A 16,271-nucleotide genomic window follows, 5' to 3' on the forward strand; every position below is an offset into this window, starting at 1 on the left:
AATTTCACTAGCAGCAAAGCTTAAAAAGCTCTGCAACAGTGCAAAAAATATTGAACAAATCTCGATTTGTGCAATCGAAGCACGATATTTTTGCGTCCTGAAACTGGCCGTGCGCCGACCACCGCGCGACATAGCAGATCTACGGATTTGATCGAGTTGATCGACAATCAAGATCAGAATCAAAATCTGGATGACGAAGGCTGATTACAGTGATCAGCAACACGATTTTTGCGTACATTTACCCGAGTTGCCGGAGTGCGCAGCACGCAGCGAGGTGTGGTTTTCCTCAGGTTCGGTGAGGAGCAAGCGTAAGTCTGCTTGTTGTAATTTTCATGTCGAGCAACTATTTGTCTCTAAAAGGTCGACACTCAGTGACAATGTAGGGCTGGTTGACCACGCAGAGTTTGGTCTCAGCGCGACTTCATCGACCTGGCAAGGAGGATATTTTGAAATTCAGCTCGTAATGAGAATTTTATTTCTAGGCTGGACTCGGATGACTATACTCAAAACACCAGTAATGTGTTGAGCCCATCACGTTATCTGGTTGCAGGAATATAGATCAGGTGGGAATGGAGACATTATGTCGATAGAACTCAACAGTGCCCTCTTTGTCGAGCTATGTCGCTCCGGCAACATATGTCATCCATACAATTCTACAAAACTGGTTGCCGTTCGTGGCCCTTGGGGTAGGTGAAGATGAACTGGGCGGCTGGGATCTTCCACGATCTTGGCGAAAGCACTTCCAATTGCCTCAGCTAAGCGGTGCCGATTTTCTTTGTTTCCCCGTCAACTGATTGATGATTCGCCAGGTTTGTTTTACATTACAAGTTGCAAGCTGAAATGTTGTACTGTAGTACGCTTCTTTCAGCTTCCGGTTACAGGTAGTGGCCTCTCTTCTCGCCGCTTTGAATGTGGCGTACACTTTATCAGATCTGTCTGACAGCCACTTTCTATGAAGCCGGTTGCGCTTACTCAACAGGTACAAGAGCTGGCTGTCCATCCACGGTATCGATCGTCGCTTGTGTTGCTGACAAGATCGAAGAGGGGCATGAGTGTCAAGCACCTGCAGGAAGGGATTATTCCACTCTGTCCACATGTCTGCTGGGCTGCCTTAAGTGCTGCAAATATTCTGCTGAATCAAGTCAGCTTTGAAGCATTCATGATTTATCCTGCGGTACTTCCAGCACACCATTGATGTCTCGGGACTCCTTGTCGGGTCAAGGTAGAATTCACTTATGACTGCTGCATGGTCGCTGAAAGCCACGGGATGGATCGTTGCCACATTGTGCTGGTCAAACCTATTGACGAACAGATCCAATGTGGTGGCTATAGAATTAGATGCAAACCATGTCCGCTGATGAACACCCTAGTGGAGACTGTAGCTTGCCGTTAGATCAGACAGGAAATGGAGCTGATGATCTGGAGCCGTTGATGGATCCACATTCACATTTAAGTCACCGCACAGTATAACGTTCCTCCTCGGAATGATAGCTGAGTGTAGTAGACCATCAAGGCGATCCCAGTAGCCAATAGGTTCAGAGGGAGGACGATGGATTGTGCCTATCAAGCAACTCCCACCAGTGCAAGGAATCTCGCCCCAACAACTCTCAACCCTAGCAGCAGCTATATTGCATCTCGGCTTGAGAGGCAAGGATGTTCGGGAATATAAGCAGACACCTCCACCAAGCTGATCCTCTCGATCAGCACGCAAAACGTTGTAACCTGCCAAAGTGATTTCTCCATCAGTAATCATACTATCCAGCCATGTCTCGTTCACACAGACAACATCAGGACAATGCTGGGTCATTAATCTTGTTTCGAAGGCTCCGGATGTTTATCAGTAGAACCTACAGCTTAGCGTCACAACTCAGTCCTCCTCTGTCTCTGAATGGTGCTTTCGGATGGCACAATCTACCCGGAAAGAAAGTTGGAGCCTGCGCATTCAGTTTCGAGGTGTTCATTGCGCCTCTGCCTGGTCGGACCTGAAGCGCCAGTCACGGAGAGTGTACGCAACTGTTTCAGGCCAGAAAGACATTTCACTAACCAGAACGCCCGTGATCGGCAGAGTCAGCGCCGGTCACAGAAAACGTCAGGACAGACATCAGGACATTTTTTGCCTAGCTCATCGTACATGTTACTAGAACTGATGGAAATGTTTTACGGACGGCCACTAATAGATTAATAGCCGAAAAACATCTAAATCCATCAAAGAACCGCCAACAAGCGGGAGAAAAGACCGTGTAATCAAGTGAAATAGCATGGCCAGCGGTGAGCATGGGTGACTGGGCAGCAGGGGAGCGCCTGAAGAACAATGACTCTCTACATTCCTAGCCGCGACCGCTCACCCGGGCTAGAGGAAAAACACGCCTTTCGGCCAAAAAACCTTTCTATTTCATTAATTCCTGCCCCGCTGCCAGTCGGACCCAAGAATAGAGATAGCAAGAAATGGTATGTAATAACCGGTCAATGTCATAATCATAAGCCACACACATAGGCATAGATTGTCAAGAATAACAGCGGACGACCCCATGAAACCAGGGTGGGTGGGCGGGCAACTTCAACTACCACGAGGAAAAACAAAGACCACGATGGCAGGTTCAACGGAGTTGCGCAGAACAAGAGCAAACGCACGAAAATATTTTTGAGTGAAAAATACGTTTTTTTGCACTCTTTCGCTACGCTCAGTCGTGAAAAAACTAAACTTTTGCTGATCCAAACCTTTTACGACAATGTAAGTTGAAAACATGTGCTTGACCGTTGTTGTGATAGGTAGTGTATATACACCTTCCTCAGGGTGTTCAGACTCCACTGTAGCAACTTCATGTTTGAGACAGTTATACACCACTGCCTAAAAGAGGTCTCTCAGGTATAGTGTGTAGACTATGTAATCTTGACATGTGATATAGTGGACACACAAGTAGCCATGCTCTTTGTTGGTTTATAGTCGCTGAGAATTCACTTGTGTTATAGTCGGGAAGGGCACCACTTCACTACGTCAGTGGCCAGGGTCATATCGACTGTATGCGGCTTCTCTTGACAGCAAAGCCAACCCAAACCTTTCTGATAATTTGAGTTGATGAACATTCTGTCCTACTATTATTTTGATAGGTAGTGAAGAGACTATGTCATGTACAGACAGTATTGTGGGTACACAAGTACATGTGACTGAGAACTTCCCTGTCTGATTTGTAAAATATACTGCAGTAATCACACCATCAGAGTGATAATACCAATTTTATCCTGACTGATGCCAGTCAGTAGAAATCTTCCTTAATTTTCTTTTGTTTATCACCTATTGCTGTACTACAGGATAAGCGGACGCCACTTCACTATGCCACTATTGAGAACAAGGCCGACTGCGTTCTGCATCTACTGCAAGCTGGAGCTAACCCAGATCAAGGAGATAAGGCAGGTTATGGAACAGCCATTTCAATATACTCTGCTAATGCATTTCCTGAAAACTAACTGTATGAAGAAATCAAAGACTATGTTGGCAAACTGCTGGAAAGGTATTCAATGCACCATGTGCACAGCTTTTTCACCATATTTATTCCAAAAATTTAGTCACAACAGATCCCGATTACACCCCTCTCTCTTTGATTAAAAACAGTTATGTGAAGAATCACTATAATTATGCCATAACTCGGAGTGTCATGTTGCTTGTGTTGGGAATGAGGTTGGTCGGAGAGCACATTTGGTGATGACTTTAGGAGTCTTCTGGAATCAACAGGCTCAAAGGTGCCACTTGCTCTCTTTCATATCAATGTATCCTCCACAGACAAACATGTGGCATGCAATGTGTACTAATATCTCTCATAGTGAGCAATGTTCTTTGTTGGCTGCTTGCTAAACAATCACTTGTGTTCTAGCGGGGAAAGACACCACTTCACTTTGCCAGTGAGTGGGGTCGTATCGACTGCATGCGACATTTACTGGACAGCAAAGCCAATCCAAACCAACCTGACGAGGTAAGTTGTATCTCATGAAGCATTAACAAACAAAACTGTGAAATTGCTACCCTGTGCTGCAAAGGACTTAAGGGGGTTCGGGACTGTTAGGCCCAAAAAATTAATTCTTGCAATTCATGAAGCATTTACAAGCAAAACTAGCTGTGAAACTGCTACCCTGTGCTGCAATGGTCTTAACCACTGCACAATGCTCCACAGGAACACTAAGTCTTGGATGCGAAGGGAAGCTTTGAGATGAACTCCTTCATTTTTCACTCCCAAAGCAACTGTTCAGTACATGGGGTAGTGGTCTACCAGAACAATCACACTCACCAACGTAGTGGTTTTCCAGAAATGAGTAGAAGCAAAAAACCACACTAGCAGCCACATAAGGGGTCGTCCACAAATATCGATGTTTTTTTAGAAAAGATATTCGTTCGTTTGGGGGGAGAGGGTTCGGGCCCTGTTCGTCTCGTCTTTGCAGAAAAAAATATCGAACTCTTTCTATGGACGGGCGCTGTTCGAACATGTAGTTTATGACCTACACAAAGTGAAAGTCAACCTCGTTAGCATAGCCATGGCAAGGTTGTGCGACCGTGGCAACATAAACCTAGGTGTACGGTGAAATTAGAGTGGCAGCTGGTTACGTTTCATGAGGAAATTGAACTTCATCAAAAAAATACCGATGCCTTGCATAAACATGTGTATGTTCGTTTTGAGGGGGGAGGGGAGAAATGAACAAATATCGTCTTGAAAAAAACATCGATATTTACGGACGGCCCCTAATAGATAAATAGCCGAAAAACATCTAAATCCATCAAAGAACCGCCAACAAGCGGGAGAAAAGACCGTGTAATCAAGTGAAATAGCATGGCCAGCGGTGAGCATGGGTGACTGGGCAGCAGGGGATCGCCTGAAGAACAATGACTCTCTACATTCCTAGCCGCGACCGCTCACCCGGGCTAGAGGAAAAACACGCCTTTCGGCCAAAAAAACCTTTCTATTTCATTAATTCCTGCCCCGCTGCCAGTCGGACCCAAGAATAGAGATAGCAAGAAATGGTATGTAATAACCGGTCAATGTCATAATCATAAGCCACACACATAGGCATAGATTGTCAAGAAGAACAGCGGACGACCCCCATGAAACCAGGGTGGGTGGGCGGGCAACTTCAACTACCACGAGGAAAAACAAAGACCACGATGGCAGGTTCAACGGAGTTGCGCAGAACAAGAGCAAACGCACGAAAATATTTTTGAGTGAAAAATACGTTTTTTGCACTCTTTTGCTACGCTCAGTCGTGAAAAAACTAAACTTTTGCTGATCCAAACCTTTTACGACAATGTAAGTTGAAAACATGTGCTTGACCGTTATAGTGATAGGTAGTGTATATACACCTTCCTCAGGGTGTTCAGACTCCACTGTAGCAACTTAATGTTTCACACAGTTATACACCACTACCCAAAAGAGGTCTCTCAGGTATAGTGTGTAGACTATGTAATCGTGACTTGTAATATAGTTGGTTTGTATCTTACACTCAAAAGTTCCAGGAACTGAGACCGACCAGCATTTATTTACATGGCTTGAACGATTACAGAGGATATGCAAGATAGAAAAGGAGACGACAGAAATTGCATGACTGTGTTGAAGCAAGAGAGAAGAAGAACCGGATAGAAATGCAGGTAAACGGACTATCAAAGCACAAGCGGATGCAAACACGCTGTCCTCATTAGAGCCTGCACGTACAAGTGCACCTACAACCAGCGCATACGACGCCAGCGTACTGCATGCATCAAATACGGAAAACGCATGCACCGAAAATGTGGCCAGAGCCTCGGTCCCGACTGAGTACAGTTCGTACAGTCCGGGTAGCCAAATCAGTACCTCATGACGTCAACTAAACTAAACACAAAAAATAAAATACACCGTGCGTGCATTTAAACTCAAGAAAATCAAACTGCTAGTGCAAAGGAAAATAAAAGAACGTAACTACGTCGTCAAACAGTGCGGCAGAGCAGTCTACTGACTAAAATCCAGCATGGATACTACGACATCTGGGCACTTGCCTAACACATTGATCAAGGATACTGCAGAGCAAGTTCTGTAGACACAGGTAAGACAAGTCAAATACAGATCAATAAATTCAATGCTCAAGAAATAATTCAAACAAACCAGCATGGCATAGCCTAGCATAGCAGCACCTAGCCAGGGAATCAAGTAGGAGTTACAGCCATGAAGAGATCTGACGCGCATTCACTGAAGACCTTTCCCATGACAAGGCCATACACAACATTCTCCCCACCAAACGGCTTCAGTCAACTGAATCAAAAATTAAGTCAAGCCGAGTATCCAGTGCCACATTGTGAGACTTTCAGTCCAACTCACAATCTTCTGAATCGGCACCCTCAATTCGTTGACAACAAATGACAACAACTTCGCAGCAAGACACGCCGACGGATACCCACGCAACCTAAACAGGTTACCGGTGAGATCTGGTAGCAGTGACGGACCGGGATCGACCATGTTGCTCAGCGATGCTGCTCCAGTATACGCAGCTGTCGCGTTGAAGACGACTCGTGTCTTTGTTGTCGTAGTGTCGCGGCGGAATACTTTGTGATGTGGAATGTAGTAACCAGCATTCTCTGGATGTGGCTCTTTCTCGGTGGCGTCCAACGCCAAATACTAGTTGATCAAGACTTAATCATACACTGTCCGCTGACATTTGCTCACCAACTGCTTCAGTAGCGCTTACGCCGCTGCCATCGCTTGGTTGAGGTTGTCTGGGGGGGGGGGGTGGGGGGGGGGGGGGGGCGGGCGCTTCTTTGATCGCCACAGCAATCTAACCTGGTAGAATGTACCGCAATGATCAATCGGGAAGTCGGGTAACGTCTTGGTGACTTCGGAAAATTCTTCCATTATCCATAGGCGGTTTATCTCGACGCAGCTGACACTGACCGCCGGTGGCTGGGCAGCGCACATAGCTGGACCCAACAACTCGACCCCGACAATCAGGCACTCTGCCGACGCGAATTGATGCTAGTCATCCATGATCGGTTTCATCATCTTCGTCTTCTGACCATGGGCGGTTTGATAGGCCATACCTTTTTGGCGAACGCGTTCATGTCCTTAAGAGAGTGGACTGTTTGCATCCATAGTGCCACTTCAGAGCGAAACAAGAAGAAGAACGACAACCAAAGAACAAGCACAGAAACTATGCATGCACGCACTGTACGCAGCACATGCGAAGTCAATATATAATGACTTCCAAAGTACAGATACCACATCCCTCCACCATTAGATAAAACTACTGGGAAGAGACTAAAGAAAGGTTCGTAATAGAACAGTATGAAATGATGTACCACCGGCCACTACAGATCAAGACGTTTAGGCGCAGTGGACACACGAGTAGAGCGTCGCAGAACAACAGCGTGAGAACTATCTGCAGCAGGACTAGAAGCAACAGAACTAGCAGGACTCACAGAAACTGCAGGTACAGGAGACAGTGCAGAAGAAGGTGCTGCAGGAGTAGGCTCGAGTACAGAATCAGAAACTGAAGTGGCAGTAGCAGAATGATTAGTCGGCAAAGACAGACTAGGAGACTGAGAATAAGAAAATGACTGTTCATGGCGGACTGGAGCTGATGTAGAAGATTCCGGTGAACTGTCCACTGACATGCGCGGACGAACATGGTCAGCATGCCGTTTCCACAGACGACCGTCATCTAGACGCAAATTGAAGGTCAATGGACCACAGCCTTCTTCGAGAACACCAGGGAGCCACTTCGGGGACGAGGTGAAGTTCATCAACCAAACTGCATCACCGCACAGGAACTCGGATGCCGATGGCGAACGACCACCGCACATGCTGGCTTGCTTGGATTCTACATGTGCACCGATATCAGGAAACACGAGGTCAAGGCAAGAGCGAGGCTTCCGCTGAGACCAGAGGAGCTGGAAGGGTGTCTGGCCCGTCGTCGAATGCGGCGTACGACGATACATAAACAGGAACTTGTGCAGCCGTGACTCTAAGTCACCAGAGGCGAGCTTGCGAATGCCGCTCTTGACTGTCTGCACAGGTCTCTCAGCAAGACCATTACTGGCAGGATGGTATGGTGAAACACCAATGCCTGATGTCTCACTGCTCCCACTTGTCCCCCGAATGTATTCGTCTCTTTTATAAATGCTACCTCCTTCCGATCTTTCTGTACGGCGCCACTGCTTGGCATTCCCTGCTTAGTAAATCTGCTGTACAGACACTAGAAATATATCATAAACGTGTGTTGAAAATTATTTTTCGTAAACCCTCTCTTTTTCCCTCTACTGATCTATATAGTTTGGCCTCCACCAGCCCCATCTCTATCCTGTCGCAGAGACAGTCATGCGTTCTGGTCCATCGTATTAAACTCAACATTGTCCCTGAACATCTCACCAAGTATAATTGGTTTACTTTCGCACGGGACACTCGCAATGGCATAGTACTTCCCAGAGCTTTGTCAACTATGTTTACCAAATCTCCTATCTTCTCTGCATACTCGTATTGGCTCAAGCTGCCCATGGAAATGAAGACAATATCCAATATTAGACAGTTCATAGACCATGTTAAATGTCATGCCACGTTGTAGGCTCGCTCGCCTCTTTTGCTAGCTTATCTCGCCGCTCTCCACCATGGTCAACATAGTGATACATTTCACCCCGCTGATGCATTATTTTCTTCCGATTATCATCTTCTTTCCTTCATTTTTTTTCTTCTCTTGCCATGGCTGGCTAACGCCCCCTCCTTTGCATTGGCTTCTGCCATTGGACGGTGAAATAAATAAATAAATAAATGTATGCTTGATACCATTGGACTGGCAATAGGCAGCAAATTCAGAGCTGCTGAAAGCAGGACCGTTGTCTGTCACAAGACATGACGGCAGCCCAAGACTAGCGAATGACTGGTGAAGCTTACGGATGGTAATAGCCGATGTCGCTCCAGACGTGACATGTGCTTCAATGTACTTGCTGTGGCTATCTACCAGGATCAAGAGCATCTTGCCATCAATAGGGCCAGCGTAACCCATGTGGACGCGAGACCATGGCCAACCTGGCTCCCACGGATGAACAGAGCTGGGGTTGGGCGACTTCTGAGCCTCCTGACATGATGAACAGCTTCGGACTCTGTGTTCGATCTCTGTGTCGAGGGATGGCCACCAGAAATAGCTGTGGGCCAGCGCTTTCATCTTCGTGATGCCTGGGTGTCCATCGTGCAGCTGCTGCAGTAACGCCTCTCTGCCAGGAGCGGGAATGACGACACGTGAGCCAACCAGAACACATCCCCGGCTTGGACGGAAAACTCATCGCGTCGACGCCAGTAATTTTGCAGGTCGTCCGGTACGTTCTGCGGCCAACCTTCCACGACAAACTTGTGGACTAATGACAGAACCGGATCTTGGCTTGTCCACTTGGATACTTTTGCTGCTGTCACAGGCGAGGAATTGAGTACGTCAATGGACAGTACAACTTCAGCAGGTGTTGGAGGCTCGAGCTCAGGGCTATCAGCAGGACGAGGCAGTCGGCTCAATCCATCTGCATTGCCGTTGGCTTGACCCGGCTTGTACTGTAAAATGTACTCATAGCTCGACAGCAACAATGACCAGCGTTGTAGACGGCCGCTAGATAGGGGTGGTGTTGGTTTGTCAGGAGTGAACAACCAAAGCAGCGGCTTATGGTCGGTCTGTAAGGCGAATGAGCGACCATAGATGTACTTATGAAACCGTTTGACTGCGAACACGAGAGCGAGTCCTTCACGGTCCAGTTGAGAATAATTCTTCTCTGCTGATGACAGGGTTCGGGCTGCAAATGCGACGGGACGCTCAGTACCATCCGGCATGGAGTGCGGCAATACAGCACCGACACCATAGGGTGAAGCATCGCAAGACACTACGATCGGAAGTGACGGATTGTAGTGTGTTCGAACCGGTTCAGACGACAGCAGCGACTTGCCCTTGTCAAACGCTTTCTGCTGCCGTTGGGACCACTGCCAAGACTTGGCAGACAGTAACTCGTACAACGGCGCGAGAATGGAGCTGAGGTTCTTGACATAGCTATGGTAATAGTTAATCAGACCCAGAAAACTTCTCAGCTCAGACACATTGCGTGGATGGGGAGCTGCGAGCAGATCCTGGATCTTCTCGGTTGAAGGACGAATGCCCGTGCCGTCAATGACATGTCTGAGGAACACTATGGACTTGGCCGCGACAAGACATTTGTCACGATTCAGCTTCAGACCAGCACAGGCCAAACGATCAAGCACTACACGGAGGTTCTTGTCATGCTCTTCTTGAGTGCTATCTGAGACCACGATGTCGTCAAGGTACACGACCACGAACGGTAGACCAGCTAATATCTGTTCCATGGTGCGCTGAAATATTGCTGGTGCGGCAGATACACCAAACGGCAGGCGATTGTATACATACAGTCCCCTTGGACGTGTTGATAGTCGTGAGCAGCTTGGACTCGTCATCCAGTAAAAGCTGCTGATATGCATGCTGGAGATCCAGCTTCAAGAAGAACTTTCCGTTTAACAGTTTCTGGTACAGATCCTCGATGTTGGGTAGCGGGTACTGATTGACTTTAGCGGACTGGTTTACGGTACACTTGTAGTCGCCACAAATAAGAATGTTGCCGTTTCTCTTCATGACTGGGATGATAGGTGCTGCCCAGGCCGAGAATTCCACTAGACTGATGATTCTGGATTCCTCTAGACGCGTCAGCTCGGCTTCCACAGCAGACTGTAACGCGTACGGCACTGAACGGGCTCGGATAAATCGAGGCTTGGCGTTCTGCACTACTGACAATCGGACCTTGCCATTCTGCTATGTGCCTATACCAGGCTTGAACAAAGACGGATACTCGGAAAGAACGTTGTGGTCTCGAGTGACGTTGAACACAAAGTTCCAGTTCAGGCGTAGTAGCTCCAGACAATCACGACCAAGCAGGTTGGGGCTACCACCTTTCACCACGTGAATGGGAACTTCGGCAGACTGACGCGATCCATGTGTCACACGCGCCACAAACCGACCTTGGACTGGCAGAATCTTGCCATTGTACGTACGCAGCTTCAAGAGATTGTCAGTCTCCAGTTCAATCTTAGACTTAGACGACAGACGGCGATACTCAGTATCATTGATGATAGTTACGGCGGCACCCGTGTCAATTTCGAATACGGTTGGAACGTTGTCAATGTGCAAGGTACACATATACGGATCAACGTGTGCACTTGCGGCGGTAGGAGTGTCTGGAACATCTGATGCTCCAGCCGATGTATGAAACAACGAGTACTCATCAGACGGTGCAACTGTACTGCTGCTAGTTTCATACTACTGGTACTGGCAGACTGTTCTCCAGAAACACGATTCACTGACGAACGACAGACACTGGCGAAATGATTGTTTTTATTGCACTTACGGCAGGACTTGCCCCATGCTGGGCACTGCTCTCGGTTTGCATGCCAGGCACCACCACAGCCACCACAGCGACGGGATTTACTGTGAGTGCCACTGGCGCTGGAGCTTGCAGCTGACTTGCTGCTGGCATACGTTGGCCTTGGTTTCCGACTGGAGGACGAATGCTCCACTTTGTGCATTGTCGATTCCTTGCTGAAATTGGCGCTGGTAGAGCTGCTGATGCCTGCCATCGCCGCCACGGATGACAGCGTCGCCTCGACAGAGCGCGCGTATGTCAATAAATCCATCAGGGCAATACTGCTCTCCATAAAGGCCTTCTCTCTCACTTTCGAGAGGACGCAGTGCTGTACGACTTGAGATTTAATCTCAGAGTCGACATTGGAGAAACTGCAGTGCTTGGCCAGCCTACGTAGCCTAGAAACATAGCTGTCGATCGATTCAGCTGCTGCTTGCTTCTCTCGCCTGAACAAATAAATTTCATACTCCACGTTGCGCTTCGGCATAAAGTGGGCCAGCAAGGCATCTTTTAGCTCCTTGTACGTTCCAGTCTGGCTATCGTCTAAAGTCAAATACAGGTCAAAGACATCCTCTCCTCCGACATGCAGGAGCTGAGCCTTCTGGCGGGCGTCCTCAGTGACTTTAGCTGCTATCAAATAATTATCAAATCTGGCAACCCATCTCTCCCAACGGAGGCCAATAGATTCCGCCGGTTCGAGAGAAAATGGAGTCCAGGACTTCATCGCTACAGAATCCATCCTAGCATCCTAGACAAAACACTTGACTTCGTCGCCAAAATATTATGGTTCACACAATACACGATACTCAACAGAGGACATTCATGGTAATCACTTTCAGAACGAAACAAGAAGAAGAACGACAACCAAAGAGCAAGCACAGAAACTATGCATGCACGCACTGTACGCAGCACGTGCAAAGTCAATAAATAATGACTTCCAAAGTACAGATACCACACTAGCCACGCTTGTTTCATCAGGAGGGTGTCTGTTCTCACCTCTACATATACCCTCCAACACAAGCTACGCTGCTTGTGAATACTGTAAAACCGGAAAGTCTGACGACCAAAACGTTTAACGTTTTTGTAATTTTGGCATGATAGCGTGCAGAAAGTTTAACGATGGCTACCTGGCCACCCATCTGTCTGAGCATCTCCGCACAGACATCTAGCGATAACGGTGTGTGTGTGTGTGTGTGCGTGCGTGCGTGCGGGCGCGCGGGCGGGCGCGCGGGCGGGCGCGCGGGCGGGCGGGTGCGCGGGCGCGCGGGCGGGCGGGGGGGGGGGGGTAGGGTGTGTGTGTGTGTGTGTGTGTGTGAGGTTGCCATCAACAACTTCCACCACCGCTCTCTCAGGTTCATTCTGGGTGTGTCCCGGCTCGATCAACAGCTGCAGCATGTCAACAACCAGGAGCTGCGAAGACGCTGGGGTGATATGGCACTGCCATCTGATACCGTCAGACACCGCCGTCTGCAGTGGCTTGGGCATGTCGCCAGAATGCCAGATAACCGGCTTCCGAAGCTGATACTGTTTAGCTTCTTCTCAGATCCACGCCCAGCCTGTGGACCACGACTGCGATGGAAAGACCTCGTCGCACGTGATCTTCGTTTCGGTGGCATAGTGAATTGGCTCACTTTGGCCCAGGATCGCCCAGCATGGCGCGAGGCAATTGCAAAGACTCCGGATGATCTCGTGGAATGCAACAACAACAAAGTCACCTGCAGGGTTTGCAACCGATCATTCACTGCTCGTGGGATTCAACGTCACAAGTGCTCAGCTGTAAGGTCCTTACCTGTTGCCCAGCAGCCTGGGGCCCGTCACTGTGGAGTTTGTGACCGCTGGTTTCAAAGCGCTGGCGGTTTTGCAGTTCATCGTTGTGTGGAGCGTCAGACATCTGACGAAATACCAGCTGTTTCAACGAGATGCAGCCTGAATTTGGACTGCTGCCGGCACCATTGCTCGACCTGTGATCGCTGCATGAAGAGTCAGGCTGGTTTTAACCGCCACAATTGTACTCGAGGCAAACGACTGCGAAAGGACCAGAGGACTAATCTGCCCATTCAATGCAGCCTATGTAGCGAACGATTCTCCCGCCTGCCTCACCCGCCACCGAAGAGAGAAACACTAGCTGTGTGTAGAACGGTCCCCTTTCACCTCAATTACTCTCCTTGTTTCTTTTCCTTTCTCGCTGTTGTCTCCCGCTTCTGGGAGCGACGTGGCCATTTTGTGGCAGTTGTACATAGTAGTAGTGTGTGTGTGCGTGCGTGCGTGCGTGTGTGTGTGTGTGTGTGTGTGTGTGTGTGTGTGTGCTGTCGTCCTCACGACCCTCTTGTATGGTGCGGAGACGTGGACCACCAAGGCATGCCACCTCCAGAAGCTTAACACGTTTCATCATCAGTATGTTCGGTCCATCGTGGGTATCGGCGGTCGTCAACAGTGGGATGATTGGATCTCAACGGCCACATTAGCGGCTACATTCGGTGTTGACCCTGACATCACCAGCATCATCCGTCGCCACCGGCTTCGTTGGCTGGGTCACGTCGGCAGGATGGACGACTCACGCGCACCGAAGCAATTCCTGTTCGGCGAGCTGCCTGCCCCCCGTCCTGGTCTCGGCCCGAAGAAGAGGTGGCGAGATGTGGTGTCGACTGACCTGGCGGACCTCGGCGTGAGCACCTGGCTTGAGAGTTGCCAAGATCGTCCCGGCTGGAGACGAGTTGCGAGTAGCACTCCACCGCCACGGCCCGCTCCTGATCCTCTTCTATGTGTCTGTGGACGCCCGTTTCGTCGACCAGGAGACCTGAAACGACATGCCAAGTTCTGCGCTCGTGTTCTCACTTGAACTTTCCGACGTTCGCTATCATTGCGTACGCAATGGGCAAGATCAAGGTCAAGGTGTGTGTGTGTGTGTGTGTGTGTGTGTGTGTGTGTGTGTGTGTGTGTGTGTGTGTGTGTGTGTGTGTGTGTGTGTGTGTGTGTGTGTGTGTGTGTGTGTGTGTGTGTGTGTGTGTGTGTGTGTGTGTGTGTGAAAAATGAAAAAGACCAAAAAAGGGATTCACTGGCCAGAAAATGTCACTCCAAATAGCTGTATGGTGTAGACCAGGCTGAATAGTGACGGTCAATTCTTCAGCCTTGCAAGCTGTTGAATGGTGTAATCCCAGCACAAGTTGCTATGGCTTCTGCCGTAGCATTGCTATCATCGCCTCCGGCGATGGGCGTCAAAGGTCAAGGTGTGTGTGTGTGTGTGTGTGTGTGTGTGTGTGTGTGTGTGTGTGTGTGTGTGTGTGTGTGTGTGTGTGTGTGTGTGTGTGTGTGTGTGTGTGACTGGTTACCCCAGCAAGTGTAGGGTGTGCATAGGTAACTGTCTTGGCCGGTTTATGCCGATGTACTCCGTGTGGTGTAGACCAGGTGTGCATTGGTGGTCGATTCACATGGCTTCGCCAGTTGTGTGGATTAGCCAGTTATCTGGCGCAAGTCTTGATCTGTCTCCTTCAGAGCTTGTTCGCTATCGTTGCTATAAGAGAAAATCTGTGGGTGCACATCCAGTGCATTTGCAGCTTTGCGTGCTTCTCTTGCGACGGGCGTATACATGGTACATGGTACATGGTGTGTGTGTGTGTGTGTGTGTGTGTGTGTTTGTGTGGTGTGCGTGTGTGTGTGTGCGTGTATGTGTGTGTGAGTGTGTGTGCGTGTGTGTGTGTGTGCGTGTGTGTGTGCGTGTGTGTGTGTGTGTGTGTGTGTGTCCCATAATGTACTGTGGTATGTGCAGCAATTTCCAATCGATAGGTTGCGGGTTCGATTCCCGATGATTATGGTCACGCATGTCTTTCTTCTCTTTCTCAAACTCCTTCTGACTTTTCTTTTATTCTCCTGGGTGGTTACCAACAGCCAGAGCATGCCGGAGTATGTGGTGTGATGTGTGCGCGGGAAAGAAAAGGAAGAAAGACCAAAAAGTAGGGATTCACTGGCCAGAAAAAGCCACTTCATAGCTGTGTGGTGTAGACTAGGCTGAATAGGGGTGTTCAGTTCTTCAGCCTTGCAAGCTGTTGAATGGTGCAATCCCTGCACAAGGTGCTATGGCTTCTGCTGTAGCATCACTATCATCGCCTCCCATGACGGGCGTAAAGCAGTAATGGTCAATGGTGTGTTTGGTTGTGTGTGCGTGTGTGCCTGTATGCGTGTGTGTATGTGTGTATGTGTGTATGGGCACTTGCAGGACATTGAAGGTTTCCATCATGTCACCTCTTATGGCAAGGGAAAGATGCCAGCAGTACCCGCGTCCATTGTGGTGCTTCTTGCTGCTCAAGCACTTCTTTATCATCAAGAAGAAGGGCATAGATGTTAGCAATCAATGCGGTGATTTGCCAGCTATCGACTCGAGCCTAGTGAGCTGGAGCTGGATTGCTCCTGCGGTTTCTCCTCCTGCCAGTGTCCAGGCCACATTGCCTGCTCCTGCCAGAGTCCCGGCCTTGCTACCTGCTGCATCAGGCATGGGTATGCCACCAACTAGCAGGGGCATGTGAGCTATTGCCGGCAGTTTGACCGCGATCTCGTCTGTCTCTGTCTGTTGACAGATGCAGTATTATTATTATTATTATTATTATTCCCTTAAATGATGAAGTAGGTTATTCCTGCGTGGAACACACGCTTCCTGCCGAACTTGACACTAAGTTCCCTCAAATGATGAATATTTTGAAACAACCGCGACTTGATAGTTTTAATTGCACTACAGCAATGCCATGGTGGCAGCAATTCAAGAATAATTTCTTCTTGATGACATTGATGTTGTTTCCCAGCGCAAACATACAGCAATTTTGGCATTATAATTCAACCCTTTTATCAATTATCCCCAGACTTTTTCCGTTTT

This window comes from Sycon ciliatum, chromosome 10 (assembly GCF_964019385.1).
Source record: "Sycon ciliatum chromosome 10, ocSycCili1.1, whole genome shotgun sequence".
NCBI lineage: Eukaryota > Metazoa > Porifera > Calcarea > Leucosolenida > Sycettidae > Sycon > Sycon ciliatum.